Consider the following 20,010-nt stretch of genomic DNA (forward strand, 5'->3'; position numbering starts at 1 on the left):
AATGAGTTTGCAAAATGTACTGAGACAATAGTTACTGATGCTTCACTTTCAAAATGAAAGGCTAAATCATATGAACTTTCACAGAAGTCTGTCCTGGTTGTTGTACTGTGTGATACTGTTGTTAATAACCTGGATGGTGGAAGAGAAGAATGTTCATTTTAGCACTGCAAGGCATGTCAATTCTTTTGTTGAGCCTGTGCCAGAGAGACAGGTATGAATACCTTTGTTTTTTCTGCCTTCTTGCTGCAGCCAAGTAGTTAGAAATATAATTATACTAGCTTGCCCACTTAAGAGAGCTCCCCCTCTAAAAAAATACACCCTGCCTTACTCTAGAAGGGATGGGAAACCCTACGCTGGGCTCCCAGGGTGATGTGCGCAGTCACTTTTCCTCCAGCAGTGGTAGCTGGAGTCCTCCACTCTCCACTCCTCTACAATGAAACTCCCCACACTCAATAAGCATGGCTGCATATTCACCAAATTAATGTAAATGTTGTGTGCTGAGTGTGTGGGGAGAGCAAAAGCAAGCACACTCTTCAATGGCTGTGTTCATGTCAGTCATAAAAAATCAGTAGGCTGCAGAACTGATGAGCGTTTTCAGATGTGACATTGCCGCCAATTGGATCAGTTGTCTGACTGCCAAACACATCATTAATTTAGACATAATGGCAGTGAAACAATCAGCAAGTAAAGGGGGATGGGCTTGAACAGCAAAAGCCAATAGGTTTCATAAAAAAATAATCTAAAGCAAAAAAGGATTTTGTTTGGCTTTCTTTGTTCTCATTTGCTGGTATGTTGAACTCTACTAATTGATTCCATTAATAGGAGACCCGTCTTTGTGAGGAGACTGGAGTATTAAGGACAAATGCTTTTACAGGTTGAGTATATTATAAAATTGATGTATTTAGCCTCTTAGGCAAGATGCAAAACAACATCCTTGAAGTTCCATTAGCGGAACACGGTGTTTATATGTACATGATCCCCATAAGGACTTCCTTACTAGCATAATTTAAAAAGCCCCAAAAGTTGAGAAAAACTGTGAGCAGCATTTCTAGTGGAAGAATATCTACCATATTCTTCCAATAGGAAGATCTGCCACTCTTTTCTTTTAAACGCTGGAAATTTCTAAATCCTGAAGAGCTCAATGTCTAGGGTCTGCTTGCCCTGTTCTTCAGCATTGCCTTTAAATGCCTTCCTTTACCTAGCTGTTTTGCAAAGCTAGTCAATGTAAATTTTGAAAGGGAACTTTTTAGGACAGAAATGAAGATTTGCATTGTAAATTACAACAGGTAAACTCCCTGAGAATGTGTCCTGTTATGTTCAAGATGTTCTCACATAGGAAGGCATTAGCTTAGGATAATGTTGATATTCTGTATTTAAGTCACCAGAAGTCAATGGAAAAAGTGGAATTTTTCTTGCGGATTAATAATATCCACAGATAAGGAAAACCAGGTTCACACACTCAGGGTTCATGAACAACATTTGTTAGACAGAATAAAAGATTCTAGACAAATGTAAAAAAAAAAAAAAAAAAGTAAGGTAGAGTTCAGTAAACAGTAGTGGAACGTCCTCCAGTGTATTTCCAGTGAGAGGGTTCATGCTCAAACCTGTCTACCTTGCAGCAGAAAGAAGTGATCTTGTGTTCCTTCCAGTCCACTGTCAGGGCACTCTCACTGCTGTGTAAGACCATATTGTATCCAGCCCTCCACATTCTTGAAACAACTCGCTTTCTATTAATCACATATGGAAGAATAATGCTGGCAATTATAAACAAAAGCACAGGTCATCAAGAAATAGCCTTTTTATACAAACCAAGTGGAACATGCAAGAATGCTGGTAATGATCAGCCAGGTTTCTACTTTTCCTAGCAGGGGAAAACACTACATGCAAAACCACAGAAAAGGTACCAAGAATGAATTAAGACTCATGCAATTCACAGGAAAACAGTTAGATCCAGTATCCTAGTTTCAGCTGACACAGAGTTAACTTTTTTCTTAGCAGCTGGAACAGTGTTGGGTTTTGGATTTAGTTGAGAATAATGTTGACAAGATGCTGGTTTTCTGTTAAGCAGTGTTTACCCTAAGTCAAGGACTGCTCAATTTTCCATGCTCTGCCAGTGAGGAGCTGCAAAAAGCCATGGGATCTTGGCCAGGAAGGCCAACCTGATCTAGCCAAAAGGGCATTTTATAGTATAGAACATCATGCTTGGTATATAAACTGGGGGGGATTGGCTCAAATAATTTCCTGCTCAGGGAAGGCTGGGGATCTGTTGGTGGGTGATGAGAAAATGTATTGCGCATCACTTGTCTGTCTTGGGTTTTATGCCTCTCTCTTTTTCATGTAATAATAACAAAACTATTCTTATCTCAAACTATTAGTTCTACCCTTTTTCGCTACTTGGTGGAGAAACGGGGAAGGGAAGCATTGTGCTTATCTGCCAGCTGGCATTAAACCATAGCATCCAGGCAGAGAAACCTGGGAGTAGTGTGCTTCTGTGCAGTAATTATGTTGAGAAGGACTGGCATCATCACCAGTCCTTTATTAAAAACTTCTCATGCCTTCTTTCAGGGAACTTCTCTCTGACAACTCTGACTCCTTCCCTCAAAGGCAGCTCCACACAGCACTGACTCCTTCTCTCCTTTCTGCAAGTTTCTTGCTTCCTTCTGCATGTCTGGCTAACCCCAAGCTGTTCCTTGCTCAGCCACCTAACCCTGTCTGTCCCTCACACAGCATCTTCTTATCTTGTCTGTCCCTTGCACAACCACGTGTCCCTCACCTCCTTGCAGCACAGCCAGCAAATTCCATCCCAAACTGCAGCAGACTCTGGATTCAAGCTCTAACACTAAAGGCAATTGTAACTTGTAGCCAGCTAGCCCACTCTTTTATAACCCACATCCTCATTGGGCAGGCAAGCTGTTTCTACTCCTTGGTAATCAGCTGTAATTCATTGGGAAATCTTACCTTCTGCACTATGCTTGCAACCTGTCTTCCCATACTTCTGGAAACTATTTGAGTACATGAGACATTACAAAATATTCCAGTGACTGTGTAAGTTTATTTAATCAAGTGTGACAGACTCCTTCATCAGGGTCTGCCACTCCAGCAAACACCAGGGGATGTCCTGCTTCCAGTTTGTTATAACTTCTTGTTATTGTCTGGTTTCAAGGGATCTCAGGTTGCATTTTGTTGTATAAAAACTGGCATTAGTAATATCTTACTTAAGGACAATCTCAGATTTTTTCAAAGTTAAAAAAACCCCCTTCTCATTCTTTGAAGACCCTCCCTGTGCATCCATTGTAATCTAGATGGTAAAAAGTATGCTACTTTGTCTAAAATATAAGGAGTGATTGTCTAGCACCCATGGAAAATATTAACTAAATAATTTATCCTACCACTTCAGAATTTGTCCCCATGAAGGACTGAAATAGTTGAAAAGAATGTCTGCTTTTTAGAAATAAAAAAGGAAATCCCATCAATTCCTGAAGTTCATGCTCTGCAAAAAAAATTGTGATTTTGGAAATTACTGTCTATCACATATCAGTGAAATTTATGAATGCTGGTGGTCTGCATTAACAAAGAAGAACTTGCAATTGGACAATGCTCATACAGGCAGAATGAAGTGGCTGTATTCATTTTACCTGGCTTTAGGTCCACTGTAAAAAAGACTGTGTGTAAATCATTTGTCTAATTGATGGAGGAAAAGTGGTTCCTCCATAACTTTCTTTCCAGATACAAATACCCCAATTTTTAATGAGCTTTTGGAACACAAAACTGTCTTTTTGGAAAAAAACAAACCCCTAACTTGTATTAAAGGATATGTTTTACAATCAATGGATTCTGCTGTTCCACAAGTAACAATAATAAGGAAAGGGTTATATACATAAAAATTAAAGTATAAATGTCTGCTGCCAACAGAATGTTCTCAAAACTGCTCACAAAGTGGCCTGTTAGAAAGTAAGACAGTACTTTTAAATAGGACTATGATTTTTATTCCAAGCTGATTTAATTTTATGTTCTTTTTCAGTATTGTTTCTGTTACATAAGTGTCAAAATCTTGCTACTGGAGAGAAAAACACATTAATAACATAAAGCTGATAATATATGGAGCAGCTTCTGACAATTGCTTTCTATAATTTCAAACTTTTATTTGTTTTGAAAGATAGCACTTCTTGGTAGAAAGAAAATCTTCTGGAACATGGATGCTGCAGTGCTATTGTCATGAATCTACAGGCATCCAGACTGAATCAATAGTTCTAAGAGGAATGTAACTTCACCATTCATCTTAATGGACTGTTTACTTTGAAGCCCATTTATAACCTTGTAAACATTATTTTTATTATTTATTGATTTACTGGCTTACTAGAATGAAAGTTCAACCTTTTTCCTATAACAAATGGAGTTTTTTGAGTGTAGTTTTTAGTCTGTGCTCCCTTCTCTCTCTGGTCTCCTCTGTGGAAATTTTGCCAGTACACCCCAAAAACAGGCTGATTTTCCACTCAAAACCCCACTTCTAAAAGTAAAGATCTTCCTTAGTCATTAGGTAGGAGATCTGTTACCCCTAGAAGCCAATGCCCATGAGAAATTTGGAGAAGAGAGGGAATAACCAGCTCTCTTGGCAAATACAGGTGTCAAAGCTGACAACTGAGAAATCAAAAGCTGGTTTCCACCAGAACAAGGCCAGGTGGTGTTTGTTTTACTCCCCATGGTAATTCATAGACTGCTTCACAACTGCTGCCTGCTGATGTGAGAAAATAAGGATGTCCATAACTAACAAAAGCTTTAAACTATCAGCAGAGAGTAGACAGAAGCAGCATCAGCGATGAAAACATAAGAAACTTCTTCATGTAAGTGAAAATTTTGGGGGAGAGAAGGTAGATGAAATAAACCAAACCATTGTCATCTTTCATTGTTGAACATTCTTGTAGGATGCTTGAGTTTTTCAGACTGGAGAGTGAATTACTTTTTTTTACATAATATGAACCTTTGCTAATGTTTATTTCTGTAACACAGTCAGATGTAACACATGGATATGCATCTGTATCAATTTGCTCCACAATCTTACTTTGTGATTAATTTAATTTCAATACTGGAATTTTCACTAAAATGAGAAATATGAAGTGACATCACAACTCCTGAAAGTACTCTAGCATATTAAACTGGTAAAACATATTTCATGCTGAAAAAATAGGACATTAGTTTTACATACATTTCCAGCCAAAGGAAACAGCTCACACTGTGGGCAGACAACTGCTATATCCAGTTCACTGATGAAGCAACCACAGGCTGTTTATTTAATGAGGAAGATGGAGAGGTGAAATACTTGAACTGACAGAGAAACTCTGCTGCCAGGATTAGAAAGATTGCCCAAGTGGCCAGCCTCAGAAGAACAAGCATTGAATGCCTCCTCCCTCTGTCTGACAGAAGAGTAGTAAACCTGCAACCATCACCTCCTACAAACCATGAGGAGAGTAACTCCACCAGAGTGAACATTAACAAAATAAAAAAGCTTTTATCCAGCATTCATCATGCTGTGGGAAGAGCTGACTCTTCAGTGGGCTCAGACTCCTGGGGATAACTCAGCCCCTTCCTCTCCCATTGGTGACAAGGGACCACAGATCTTGTGCCTGGCTCTTCCTGGAGCTAAACTTAACACAGACCAAGAAACAAGGTTTGTTCATTCTGTAAGAATACCTTTTCCCCCATTTGAATTCATATTAGAATGACACAAAGTGGAAAGGCAGAGCACAGCAGAGAGTTGTATAGTCTAATCTAAAACAGATGTGTCAGATTCCATGGCCAAGACCCATGACCAGCCACGAGATAGTTCAGCAGATGAGTCGATATTGAGTAGGTGTCCCTCAGTCTATATACTTTTCTGAGCTGCTATTTTCTCAAAAAAATCTCATGACATCTCTCTCATGGGCTGACAGCTTGTCCCAGTGTCAGTCAAACAGACAGTACAAAAATAGAGCCTCCCCTTGATGTAACAGGAGAATAGAGACAATTCCTTAGTAGTCTAACCTCAATCCTGGTCTGGGAGTGGCCCAAGCAAGGTGTTATATTTAGAAGAAGCAGCAAGGGGCCTGTGAGGGATGGTCAGAGAATAACTGTCTTACAAAAAGCACAACATACCACTGAGCATGCTCAGGACTGAGGTTTTCTTGCACAATATCCAGGGTCCTGAGTATCCTTGTGGATCAAAACCGCAAGACTCTAAGGTCTGGATTACTTTTTCCTGAGAGGGGTGATGAGACAGCAGTTAAACCCACTAATGTCCTCATTAGTTTTAGTTTGTTGGTGGTTCGAGACAAATTAAAATGTTTCGTTATAAAAGCTCTTAAAAACTCCAAAACTTTAATTTCTAACAGTGCTTCTTCTTTATATAAGGAAAACAGACATTTTTGCTGACAATCTGGAAGCAAAAAGAACTTTTGACAGATGTAGTGACTTCATTCCCATTTACTAATCCTTTCACTTCCAGAAGGCTCAGTGGAACCACTGATTATTCCAAAACCATCCTGTTCCACAGGTATTTAGATAATGCATTATTCTGTGTCTTTCCACACCTACTCCTGAAATTCCCTCTCACCTTTCCTAATTCCTGTCCTGTCTTTTGCCTCTTATAAATTGGGATGTTGTCTTCAATTTGGTTTAAATTCCTTTCTTCAAAGGATATGTCTCTGATAAAATAACAATCTTAAAGCCTGCCATATAAACTCTTTTTTCCAAAGTTTATTTTTTAATTCCTCTTTTGCTTAGTTATCTGTTCTTTCTCTTAATCAATCAGAATACACTTAAGTGGTTACCATTGCAGATTTTACATCTGCTCACTTACCATACCACATGAAATTAGGTGGAGTTAGATTTGAATCAATATAGATTTGTTTTTCTTAAAAAAATTGTAATCTCAGTTTTCAATCCAATTAAAGTTTAGCTCTAGGTCAGCATGAGTTAATGCTCTGTAGAAAGCAGATGGTCCAGTCCTGTCCAAAACTGCAGCATCAGGGTATGGTATGTACATACACTAGTGTATGATTATTCAAATAGCAATCCCTCCTGCTTTGCAGTTTCCATTAGTTTCCTATATTTAAGTGAAGAGCTTGTGAGTAGTGACTGAAGTAGAGAAAATGGGCTATTTAGGTCTTTTAATACATTCCAGTGTTCTTGTATTTGCTGCAAATATAGAAGTCAAATATAGCACATCTAGTGATTCAAAGATCTTAAAGTGATTAATATTGTTTGGATGACCTGAAACACATCTTGATTTCAAGACTGGCTTGACTACGTGACCACAGAATCATTAGGTTGAGAATAGCATCACTTCTATTAAGATGTTTAAGCCAAAGATATTTGGAAAAATGCATTAGGCGTCATTAGTTATGAAAATGCCCTTCATGGCAAACCCCATTTCTTTTCATGTTTTGGTTTTTTTTTAAATGGTTCTTTGTTGTCATAACCTTTAAAAAGTTCACTTTTACTGTCTGCCAGTGTTCAGATATAGGCATAAGCTGGGCTTCCTGATTTACTTACGTGTAGGTGACATTTTGGAATTATCCTTTTGGTGTATCTTTTCACTGCTTGAAGAAAACATTTCTATTTGCAGAGCACCCGTGTTCTCCACTACAGGTGTGTGTTAAAATCTGTGAAAAGACAAGTGTGTGTCAGTGTTGATGGCTGAGGCCAGCAGGTGCCCTTCAGCCCAGCACTGTCCCTCCAGGTAGCCAGGCTGCCACAGCAGTTGGGGTGAGGGTGCAAGGGTCCTACACAGTGCTACAGCAGGGCCTCAGCTGATCAGAAAATTTCAAGAAAAGACTATTCAATGAAAGAATGGAGAATCACGCCTGACACTGCTGTTGGTAATACATGATTTTTGTTCCCTCAGCACATATGCTTTCATTTGGTGTCCTTCAGTGTATAGTGAGCTGTGTACTCCCTTTAGCCAGAGGTTGGCATGGCTGTGCCTTATTGCCAAAGCAGATCAATTGACAAAGGAGCTGTCTAAGGCAGTGATTGGAAAGCCTGTCATTCTCATGAAGGCTCAATGTGGCAAAGAAGGGCTTCCTAAGCCTCTGTTATGAATCTTCTGAAATCAAGTTTCTACAACAACAACCTTTTCCTATCCCTTCCTTCCCTTACAAATAATAATCTACTCAGTGATAAGAACCTTGAACCACTCCAACTATGACATGATCCAGACTCTGAGTTCAGGGTTGCTGTGTCCCATCATCTTCTGATCAGATATTTCCACTTTACATATAAAACTTCATCTCACTAAGAAATTAGATGGAGTCCACATTCCTTTCTGTATCAATACCTAAATTATTAAGGTAGTGAGTTATTATCTAGTTTCTCCTTGAAAAAATGTTATTAGTTACCAAATTACTGAACTGTTTAGTAAAAAATACATGGAGAGAGCGGTATCCCATTTCCAAGAATACCCTGTCTTTTAGAGGGCAGTCACTTTGCTGGGTCTGTAAAAGATACATAATCTTTTTTCATACAGAAGTAAAAGCTGATGCCAGCTTTCTGTACAGACAAGTCTTTGGACAAAAGGGGAACAGGGTGGTACTCATCTGTTTTCTGGCATTGCCAGATTAGTGTTTTGGGTTGTTTGTTTTGATTTTTAAAAAATTCATTTGCGTTTGGGTCTTGTGAGCGAGATAGGTCTCTCTTTTGCAAAGCCCATGAGGATTAAACAGAATCGTGATACCTGACTGCTCTGTGCTACTTTTGACTTGCCTGCACAGATAGATGTATAGAAACAGGGATGAGGGTTCCTTTGGGACTTCTCTGCTGTGTGTACATAAATGTAACACTTTTGAGATTTGCAACAGTTTTGACAACCAGTATTTTGGATCCAGCCTGCACCCTATAAACTTGTGTTTGCAAAGTGAGCAAGCAAAGTACTCTTTCAATGCTTTCAATTAAATTAGCACATTCAGAAAGAGAGTTCACACATGAAGTAATGAGTGATTGGAACTGGAGGAAACTACATGAACACATTTAAAGTATGTTTATTGACTTAAATGGTTATATTATCATACTTATAAATACGGCAAATCCCAGTTTAATTTTTAGTGTTGTGAATCCTGAACCACTGAGCCCAATGTTAAATGTTGATCATACTAAGCCATGCAACACTCACTGTATGTTTTTGCTTTTGTAGTGTTTCTTCAGTTTTCCCAAACACTTTGTGGGATATCTGGGTCTTAAAAGAGGTAATTCCAGCCAGTAGACACATTAGATAGCTGTGTTTACTTTTAAAGACCCATGAGAGATTATAAGTATACCGTCATTGAGTTTTGTGTCCCATTGTTTCCACGTGGATGAGCAGTGCAAATAACAACCATGCTGTCATGCTATAGTCTCATTATCTGGAGTGATCTTCTCTGCTTGATTATTGTGCCATAATCTAGTTCTTTTCCAATACTTCTCACCTGTCTTTTTCTCTACTTTAGACTGCAATATTTCTGAGGTAAATATTGCTTGTTGATAGATATATGATAGATTGATGGATATATAAGCTTCTTGTGTGTTTTGAATACCCCAGAAATATAAACAAAATTGTACCAATGTTTTATTTTTATTCATGGGGGAGAGATTTATTTCACATATGTGAAAAAGTCCTCCTGCTGGAATTTCGGATAATCCTACCAGTAATTCAGTAGTAAGGTTGACAGTGACTTCTGAAGGCCATCTGCTTAGCCCAAAGTTTGAAGCAGGCCCAACTTTGTGGCTAGACCTGGCTGCTCAGGGGCTTGTCTAGCAGTGTAGTATCTCCAAGGATGGAGATTCCACAGGCTCTGTGGCACCTCTGCCAGTGCCCACCCATTCCTTCATGATAATTATTTCCCTTGCCTTCTGTTAGAATATCTCTTGCTGCCTCTTGTATTGTCTACAACTCTATTCCCCTTGTGCCACCTTCCAAATCTTGTTATCTGTTATTTTAATTTCTTACAAGAGGACTTCTCCACAGCACAGATACCTTGCTTATGTTATTTTGGTAAGAAAATGTAAGTTGCAAGCTCTGTTTTTGCTGTTCCCTTTTTCAGCACTGGAAACTGGAGATTTCTAAGAGGTCTGTGTGTATGTAAGAAAGTATTTTCTCAGAAGTCCATGTTCCTTGCTCAGATGTTTTGTAATGCTCTGAAGCCTTAAGGTCCAAGCCAGATTTCCTCTAAACATGTAGTTTCTTACAGGACATGCTGTGTAACTCTAAGGACACACAGCTCTTACCATGGCTGGGCAGGCCCACAGCACATGCCAGAGATCTTGACTGATGCTGGTGTCTTGATGCTGCTTGTTCTTTTTCTTTTTAATTTCTTACTTCAGTTTTTATATTCCACAAAGCTAAAAATTGAAGAAGAAAATCACATCTGTGACCTTCTCCAGTTATTCAAGTAGAGTCAGTTCCAATTTTCCATTTTTTACGTATTTATTCATGATAATGTCTGAATGGGTGCTATTTTAATTTGCTTCTCTTAGAATTCTTTCCTTTATAGTTGATGCTACTTAATTAACACACTTATCTGAATATACAGAAATCTGACAATCATAATCTTTAGGTCATAATGGGAAATGTATTTGTACACCTGCAAAACGCTGAATTAAGATCTTGCTCATTAACAGTTTTTTTTCTTATCTTTCTGTGGTCTCTAGGAATGGGTGCAGGTTTTGTCCCTACCAGAACTTTTTTTGTCTCACTATCATGCAAGCTGCATTTTATATATTTTCAGAGAGTAACTATTTCTTTATTTTTTTCCAAATTCCCTATGTTTGTATTTACTTTTTTTCCATCTGCACATAAAACAGGTGCAGAAAGTCCCTCTCACTTCCTCTCTCTATCTATCTCTCTATCTATCTCTAACAATATATCTATCATGTTTGTAGAGGCTCATTTGTACAGGCTGAAGAGGTGTTTTGTGGGATATCTCTCAGTGATGTAGTAAAGGTTCTTGAGAGGGGAGGGTTTGTATGATGGTTCATAAAAAGACAAACAGTGCAATATTGCTGTGTATTCATTTATCCATACTGTGGGTGTTCAGAATGTGGAGGAACATCTCTGTGGACCTTGGATTTGATAGAGGTCACACAGTCTAGAAAGCTGTTCTCAGTATGCTTTGGAAGTCATGGCTCAAAGCTATTCTTCTCTAGCAGAAACAATTCAGTTTGCTGACACGTGTGAACAGCATGTTCTAATAAGTTCTCAGGAATCATTGATTTGTAGATGGCTCCTACGACCATCCTTTGATACAACTTGTAAAGTATTTATTTACCTTCTTTTCAGCAGGAATGATTTGAATCCAGCAAAAAGTGTACTTTCATTTTTTCCCCTTGAAATTAGTGGTGAGAACAAAGCCAAAATTTTAAGATTTCAGACACAACAGAAGGGCTCTGTTTTCCAGCAACCAGGAGGTTGAGTTATAGTATAGAAATTATTTTCATAGTATGTATTGTGATGGTAAATACTTTGTGAGTGAATCATTCTGCTGCCTTCTAGTTGGACAGTGCTGAGCTTCACAACATCCAGATATAAACTATCCACGGATGCATTCCTAGAACCTTCTGTCTCTGTAGAAATAATAAAATCTGAAAAAACCAAATTTTATATAAAATAATTAGAAATTATTTATAAGACAAAACAGGTATTTATGACCAATAGTCAGCAGTTGGGTACTAAAAATACTTCCAGTGCAACTATGTGGATTGTAAGAAAGTCCAAATTTGGTCTGTACCTCTTCTCAGCAGCACTAATTCTCCCAGTCACAATCTCTGTGTCTCCAGGACTGTCCTACAGTTCTTGATAGAGGTTTAAGATCAGTATCTGCCTTTACCTCACCTTAGTGACAGTAATCACTTCATGTCTGGAGCAACATGTATTTGTGTGATAGCCTTTGGCCTGCCCAGTGGGGGCAGAAATAAGTGAGAAGGAATCATAGCTGTAACTGGCTGGCATGCAGATCTGTGATAAATCTTGCTGAAGACTTCAAGGGTTAGGTGATGATAGAGAGAGAGATAGCAAAGTATTTTTGATGTTTCTTTCAAAAAATACCATGGAGTCAAAAAGAAAGCTGAGTTCAAGTGGTTTCTAGGAACCACTAGTGGAGAGAGCTCCACTAAGGTCAGGTACCCAAAAATCATTCCAGCTAGTGGGGAAGGGACTTTTCCTCACTCCTGAATCCAGAAATGTCAGCACTAACTTGCAATCTTTATTCTGTTTGTGGCTTTAGGAACAAGATCCAGTTCTGCAGTGCTATTAAGGCATGTAAGAGCAGCCTCTGTGCTTTTAAAATGAGCATAAGCCATCTTGTCAAATATGGTTATTTTATTCATGTCCCAATCACATATTGTAAAGGATCCTTCCAAATCTGTTCACACGTCTGATATTTACCAATACAGAAAAAGATGGTGCATGTAAAAAACTAGTATTTAGAAAATGATAACCAGTCAAAATTGTACAAAATGTAATCGTTTCCAATCAGTTTGAATGAGCCCAAATACACAGGCAACAGAGGCAAAATTAGAGGCAGTAGAGAGCCCAGTGACATGGATACTGTGAGGAAGAGAATGTGGCTTGCAATGATAAAGAATCCCAGTGAGCATCTGCTGTTAACTGTAAGCCACAAAAGGTTGCTGGCAAGAATACTTTGGGGAATAATGGCAATTTCATTTCCATGGTTTTCTACTCTATTTCTCCCCAAATGCTGTCATTAAATAAAAACCCTTCCAAAAAGCCATCGCACCTAACGTATGTTCAAGAGCTATTTCTGAAACTATATGTTGTCCCTGTTCTGATTTCAGTGGTCAGGTATCCACACCAAAATCACTGCTATTTTAAATTGATATGCAATGACAGACTTCTGGTGCATTTCGTAGAAACTTATGGAAAGTTAATTTCCCTCTCAACACTGCACTTCATTCAAGTGACAATTTAAAGTCATCTCTAAGAGGAGGTCTTAAAAAGTCTTTCAGGATAGATGATCAAGCAGTCCTTCAGAACCTAGCTTGTTTGTTGAGGTGTCTCAGGGAGCAATGCAACAGAGGCAGTGTGTTGTGACCTGAACACTCTGTTTGTCTACGCAGAGTAGTTATGGAACTGCTCCTTACAGAGAAAGCATATGACACAGAGGGTCCAGAGGAAAATCCACCAAGTCACACCTGGACCATACTGACAGAGAAGGTTGCTTGGAGAAGTTTATACTTTTCATCTGTTCTTTGCAGAGGGAACTTGAATTTCTAGGGGTGATACTCTGGAGGGTCCCTGCCTCTTGTGCACCGTTATGTTTCCAGAGTTCATCACTCCTCAATTCTTAGAGACAGTTCAAGGCTTCACAAGGCCAAAACCAAATTAAATGCAATACAAGGTACGATGATGTATGACAAATAAATTAATAAATTCTTTTTAGGACACCGAATTTGGGGAACTGAGTATTTCTGCTCCTGAGTCAAGCAGCCATTTCCCCACACCAAGGGAGTGAGTCTCATTCTGTGCCTCACTGTAAGTAGCCTCCCCACTAGTCCTGGTCACTTGAAGCCGTGATTTTGTCACTGTTACTTGCATGCCAAGCTGGGAACCTGTTCTTTTGCTTATGCCTAGAGCAAAACCCCTCCATGTCATTACCTCAAATGCTATCACAAATACACTGCTTGGTTTTGCTTCAAGTTGCACAGCAGGATAAAGAATGAAAATTCAGAAGAAGATAGGAATTTTGTCAGTGATGTGGTTGAAGAAATTTGTTACAGACATTTCCCTCATATGCTGCCATCAATTTGCATGTAGTATGGACACATCAAACTCATTAGACTTCAGCACTGTAGATCTTCAGGACTGAGTCTAAATACAAGTAGCCCTCCAAAAAATGGTCTAAAAGGTAAAGAAAAACAAACAGTGAAAATAACTTTAAGCTAATAATAATTTCTGTAGAATGTATCACATAGAGACATGTAGCAGTTTGCTAGCTTCTAAAAGAGTAGCTTTGTAGAATTAACAGTTCATTAAAATGAGAATAGCAGGGAACCTGAGTTATTTTGCTGATTCATGAACTCTGCAGACACAAATGCTGGTAGAGTAGTTATTCAATGAGCTTCCATTACATTAACAGAACTGTTCTGGGTATTACTACTAGAAAAAACAACCTATAGAATCAAGTACTTAGAATCTGATTTTCAAATTGCTCTCCTTTTTGCATTTGCATCGATGTTTTGCATTTGTTTGAAGCTTGCATCTGCTTCCAAACAATAAGCACTAATTTTAAACCTGTTTAGTACTCATTTAACCCAGATAGTTCTTTTGTGGCCATTTCACATGCATCTGGGATTCAGTGCAAAGAGGTTGCATGGAACAAAATGAGAGGAAAATGCTACTAACCAGCAGCTGCAAGAAAGGGCCAAAAGAAAAAAAATGTGGAAACACTATACGAATATGCTACTATTATGACTTGAGAAGCAGGCACATAGATAGTGACCCTGTGATTATGTTAGGTAGAGGCTGCTGTGGATGATGACTGGCTACTGGGAAACCTAAGCTTGTTTTGTGTGAGAGAGTCTTTCACTGATTCAATGAATGTTTGATATGCTTTAGGTAATTTGCACTACTTGCATGTCATCTGAGGTCAATGAAGCTTGCCAGAGCTTTACAATCAAAGGCATCCTCAGGAATAGAATGTCACCTGATGTAAACTAGCAGAACTAGGAGCCTATTTCCTGCACCCACTGGAAGGGTGTGAGATAGTGAAGCAAGTTGCCCAGAGAAGCTGTGGATGTCCCATCCCTGGACCTGTTCAAGGCCAGTCTGCATGGGGCTTTGAGCAACCTGGTCTAGTGAAAGGTGTCCCTGCCCACAACAGGGAATTTGAAACAAGGTGATATTTAAGGTCCCTTCCAACCTAGGCCATTCTATGATTCCATGACTCCATAATCCTATGAAATGTCTAGTTCACCACTGACCAAGACTATAGTCACTTTTGATATTTGTAGTATAAATCCCAAAGCTAATGAGGATTGAATGGCTGAATACATGTAACCTAGATACACCATGGTCCACATGCAGCTCTCATTAAATCACAATAAATTAACTGGAAGTCAGTGACGTGATCCAGTAAAAAAATCTGCTGGAGTTGAGGATGGATGTGTTCAGTTATACTCTATTAGGCAATAATCAGGGGAGAAAAGAGCCATTCCCTCAGTTTAACCACCTGTAACTCAGTGCAGCCTTGCAAAATACCTGTGATCCAAATCGAAAGCAGTACAAGCATGAACACCTTATCCACTTGTGATCTACTACAAAAGCATTTGTCTTCCTTCATGATGTCAGTGTTAATTGGGGCCGTGCTTCTCAGCCTGGCACAGTGGTTGTATCCCTGGATCAGCACCTGCTGTAAGGTGAGCTCTTGCAATCCGTCACCTCTGCTCCCACACTGGATTTCTTGTTATGTTTTTCGTACAGAGACTCAACACATTACAGCGTGACAGACATCTGAAGCAGGTCACAGTGCCAAATGCCACATCATCTGTGTTCCATTTCAAGGCAAAGAGAGGACAATGTTAACTGCTTCTATTTACTGTCAACCACTTGTGAAATTCATGGCAAAACAGTAATGACAGAAATTTTCCTTCCGGTATATCTCAATATTATTTCCCTTTAACCTGTCTGAAAATGTTGTTCATAAGGTGTCATTCATTCCAGCATATTATGTTATACATATCTTAGCATTATCTTAGCATATTGAGCTGATCTTGCTCTGACTTAGTTAAAATACAGAGGTAAATCTTTAGGAAAGGATATGTTTCCATACCAAGAAGGCTTTCCTTGCTATACAGTGGGAAACTGAAATGAGGGATTGTGTTTTCAAAGTAGTGTGTGTAGAAGTGTAACTTCAAAGTTTCATTGTTAAGCAGTTGTTATTCCTCCTGAGATCAGTGGAGATTTACAGGAGTTCAGCACATTTGATGTAGCTCTCTTGTTTTATGCTGCATAGAAATGCACAGTTTTCATTTAAAAAGTGACCTTTTTATGAATTTAGACTTGAATTAATTTCCTCATTTTTTAATTATGAAGAAAATATCTATAAAAAACAAATCTGATCTTTTGCATCTTAGAGGGTAGATAAAACAAACAGTTCAAATAATAAGTAAAAAAGCCCAGATATTTTAAAAGACCTGAATTTTTGGACTGTACAATTTAATGCAGAAAAAATAGGTCTCAAAATAAAAGCAGAAGTCCATCAGCTGCCTCTCCTTCACCCAAGGCTTGCACTTATTACTGGATCAAAAACATGAAAACCTTTAATGGAACACTACCCAATACAACACATATAATTGAATAACCTTGAGAGGAAAGATTGGGAATTTAAGGGAGAAGATCAATTTAAAATCACTTAATGGATGGAAGCATTTAAAATTACATAGACTGAAGAAGGTGAAAGGTGCTATGGAATAATTGCTTCCATCCTCTGGAGATAGTGTCTTAAGATGTAAATGAGAGTCCATGTTTCAGTAATTTATTGTGTGAGAAATATACCATCACCAAAGGAAAGAAAATTGTGAGATAAAGAAAAAATAATTTCTGAGCCCTGTAAAGACCACCTCACCTAAGGTTTGATTCAGTGTCCGCTGGAGTCTATGGGAGATTTTATTCCCATTGAAAGATATCAGTGGACTTCAGTAAGCTTGCATGAGGCCTCTTATGGTGGTATAATTTTACAGGTGAAAAATAAATTGTTATAAAAGATATATCAGCTCCTGAAGCTCAAGTCTGTAGCACTCCTGCACACAAACAGGCTCCCTGAAATGAACACATTTGGTCACATCAAAAGCAAAAACTTAGGAAGTGAACAGTTTTAGTGGTGGACATGGGTACATGTACCTTCTTCATCCATCACATGCTCCACATCCTACATTGTAAGACTTGGAACATTTGAGCGTCAGAAGATTCCAAATCCAATAACCCCTTTTTCTATGCAGCAGCATGAATGTATAAACAGGGCCCTGCACTGGCTGCTCTGACATGGATTTGACATTTTTGTACCTAGAAGGCAGTTTGGAGCATGTAGTAAGTATGGGCAGTCACGTTTAAGTGTGTTTTTCCAAGCTGCAGATACTTACAGGTGTTTGGGATTGTGTTAAGGATGGCACAAGCTCAGCTCTTTATGCCCTGAGTTCATACAAATTGCCTATGTAAAGGCATCCAAAAGATCAAAGTTTGGAATTATTGACTTCCATGAAAAATTGAACATACTCTTAAAATCTATATATAGAGCTTCCAAAAAGAAGTAGGAATTGATCTTTGGCAAAAATGCTTCTCAAGGATGAAGACATCTGAGATGCAGCAAATCCAGTCTGGGACAGCCTCTTACATAGGGTGCTACAAACAAACACGAGAACTCTGTAAACAGCTCTGTGTGTATGTGTGTGTGTTACGCTTTCCAGCTGACAGAAGCTAAATGACATACCAATCATCTTCTAACACATCTAAAAGTATTGCACCGAAGTCCTAATCCTTCTTTTCCTTTGTGTGTTTTCTGTTTACTTCATGAGTCACTTTTCACCTGGTGACTAACTCCTGATGGGAGAAAAAACAAATCGCATAAGCCAAGGAAGTTTTCTTTATAAAGAAATTTTAGTGTGGAAAATTCTCTTCTTAAATGCGCGTCATCCAATATCTGCTGCCCTTGCCAGACACTGAAGAAACAAGTTTACAAAGTGGAGATCCTCCTAACTGCTATTTCGCTCTCCCTAGCCCTCCATCTCACAGGAAATGATTCTTTCTCTAAACTCTGACACTGCTGCTGCTGAAGAGCTCTTCAGTTCTGAACACGTTATTTTACCATTCACAGGCCTTTGAACTGTTGCTTTTAAATGTGGCTGTTGAATTAATGAATAATTTTGCCAGGTGTTGGAGCACATGAAGGGAATACCAGCCATACACTTCGGTTGATCTGTGTTCATTTTTACATTACAAGATGTTTATTATGGTAAGATAAAAGGTCTGGCTCATTCCCATACCTTTAATATGAAATTCAAATAATGAAGATAGAGTTAGTAAAAACTTCTGAGAATGAATGAATAAATGCGATTTACAAAGCCAAAGAAACCAAATAATTTGTTTATATGCAAAACTCATTAAACACATTGTTTATTTAATCTGATTCAGATTACAGGAATAATGCTGTTATATCAGGTTGTCACTTTTTCTGATGAGAACCATGATATATAGTCAGCGACTATAAAATACATAAAAAATAAAAAGGCTTCAGGTGTTGCGATACCTGAGGTGTTTGATTTTTTTGGAGGAAGCTGAAAAGAGATTTAGTTGCCATTCATTAGGTGATAAAAGAATATCCATCTGGCTTTCCATGAACAAAAGCCACAGAGGAGTTCTTCTCCCAGGATGGACTGCTTTTCAGTAGTGGTGGTAGGGAAGCAGAAGAATTGTCCTTCTTTGAAGTTTTGGAGATAGACCTCACCTAAGCACAAGCTCTGAGTGGATGGTGGTGTCAGAGTTGGAATTTGGTTCTGGATTATTTGTGTTGCCATGAATTTATGCCATGCCATATTTGGAGATCCTAGTCTCCTGCTTATCCAGACTAACACCTTCGTGGGACATTTTTGTTCTGTTCACATCTGGGTTGCAGGTCAGTGTTTCCCCCGTGTAGAAATCATAATACAAGTAACAGGGGAACAGTATGAGGTCTGTAGGAAGAACTTGAGGATGCTGACTGTGTGAGCTGGCATAGATGAAGGCCATCATGAAGAGCTCTCCATGGTCATCTGGGATGTTTTGCTCACAAGCTGACATTAATGGCACCACCTTTACAGTTCAGAAGGAGCATTTTCTCCTAACAAGACTGATAAGGTTTATCAGTGCTTTTTGTTTTCTCCTGAGGTGTGATCCACTTCCTGAGATGTCTGGATAACTGACAATGTGTAGCATAGCATAATGAGTATCCTGAGATCATTACCTTTCTTTTCTAGTGGCAAGGCATGGCTTTTGTGGCTGCTGATCATTTATGCTGCAGTTTCTATTTCTGTACAACCATTAGTCAGCTTTGCTGATGTGCTTTGTCATTATGACTCTTGTGCCACTGGATTTCAAGAGAGCGGTGAAAGAGACACACTGCCTGCTCTCTGAGGTGTCATGCCCCTGGCTTTCCTGAAGAGAAACAGTCTTGATGCTTAGGCACTGTCAGCAAGAATCTAGCTGGACAGGCCTTGGGTTTATTGTGATGAGACAATGCTTTATGTCCTGTTGAAGAAGTGGCCTGGGGAAGTCTTCTAGGTTGAATCTACACTGCATGTTTTTCTGTAGCATATAGGGTCTGGTAGTCCCTCCCAAGTCTGCTTGCAAAGCCAAATCTACCATATTCACAATTCTTCCCCTGCAGGATGACAGGGTAGAGAATGAAATGTGCAACAAAAGTCATTCTCATCAGAATACATCAGAAATTATGAACCACAGAAGCAGTATAAGAAGCTACATGGAAAACATACCTTATGGGGAAAGACTGAGAAAAGATAATGAAGAAATGCATGACCTGCAATGTTTGCCATGTTATAAAGTTTATTATGGTGTGCTTAGATCAACTGTTTTACTATCCAAGAAATAATGCTTTCCCCTCTGCTGGTCTTAACCAAATTGCTACTTAACACTGAGAAACAGGCATCTTAAGAAAAAGGACAGAGACAAAGAGCCTCTCCTTGAATACACTGATATTAAGATAATGAAAGGTTTCAATGGTAGTATTATTAAAGGTTGACAATACTGGGTTTTATGATTCTCTTTATACAGTTCAGATAAATTAAATAAAACTAGCTCTTATCTGTACAGCTCCTAAAGCCACATTGTAACAATAGTCTCAGGATCATCTCCAGTAAGATACCAAAGTCAGGGCAGGTCTGTGAGGAAGGAGCTAATGTCAGGTGCTGTCCTTAGACTCCTGCCTTTAGACTCCTAAGGGAAGTACCAGCAGGACTCAAGTGATGACCTACAAATTTCCTGGACGTTGCATGTATGTG

Source organism: Catharus ustulatus, chromosome 2 (genome assembly GCF_009819885.2).
Source record: "Catharus ustulatus isolate bCatUst1 chromosome 2, bCatUst1.pri.v2, whole genome shotgun sequence".
Lineage (NCBI taxonomy): Eukaryota > Metazoa > Chordata > Aves > Passeriformes > Turdidae > Catharus > Catharus ustulatus.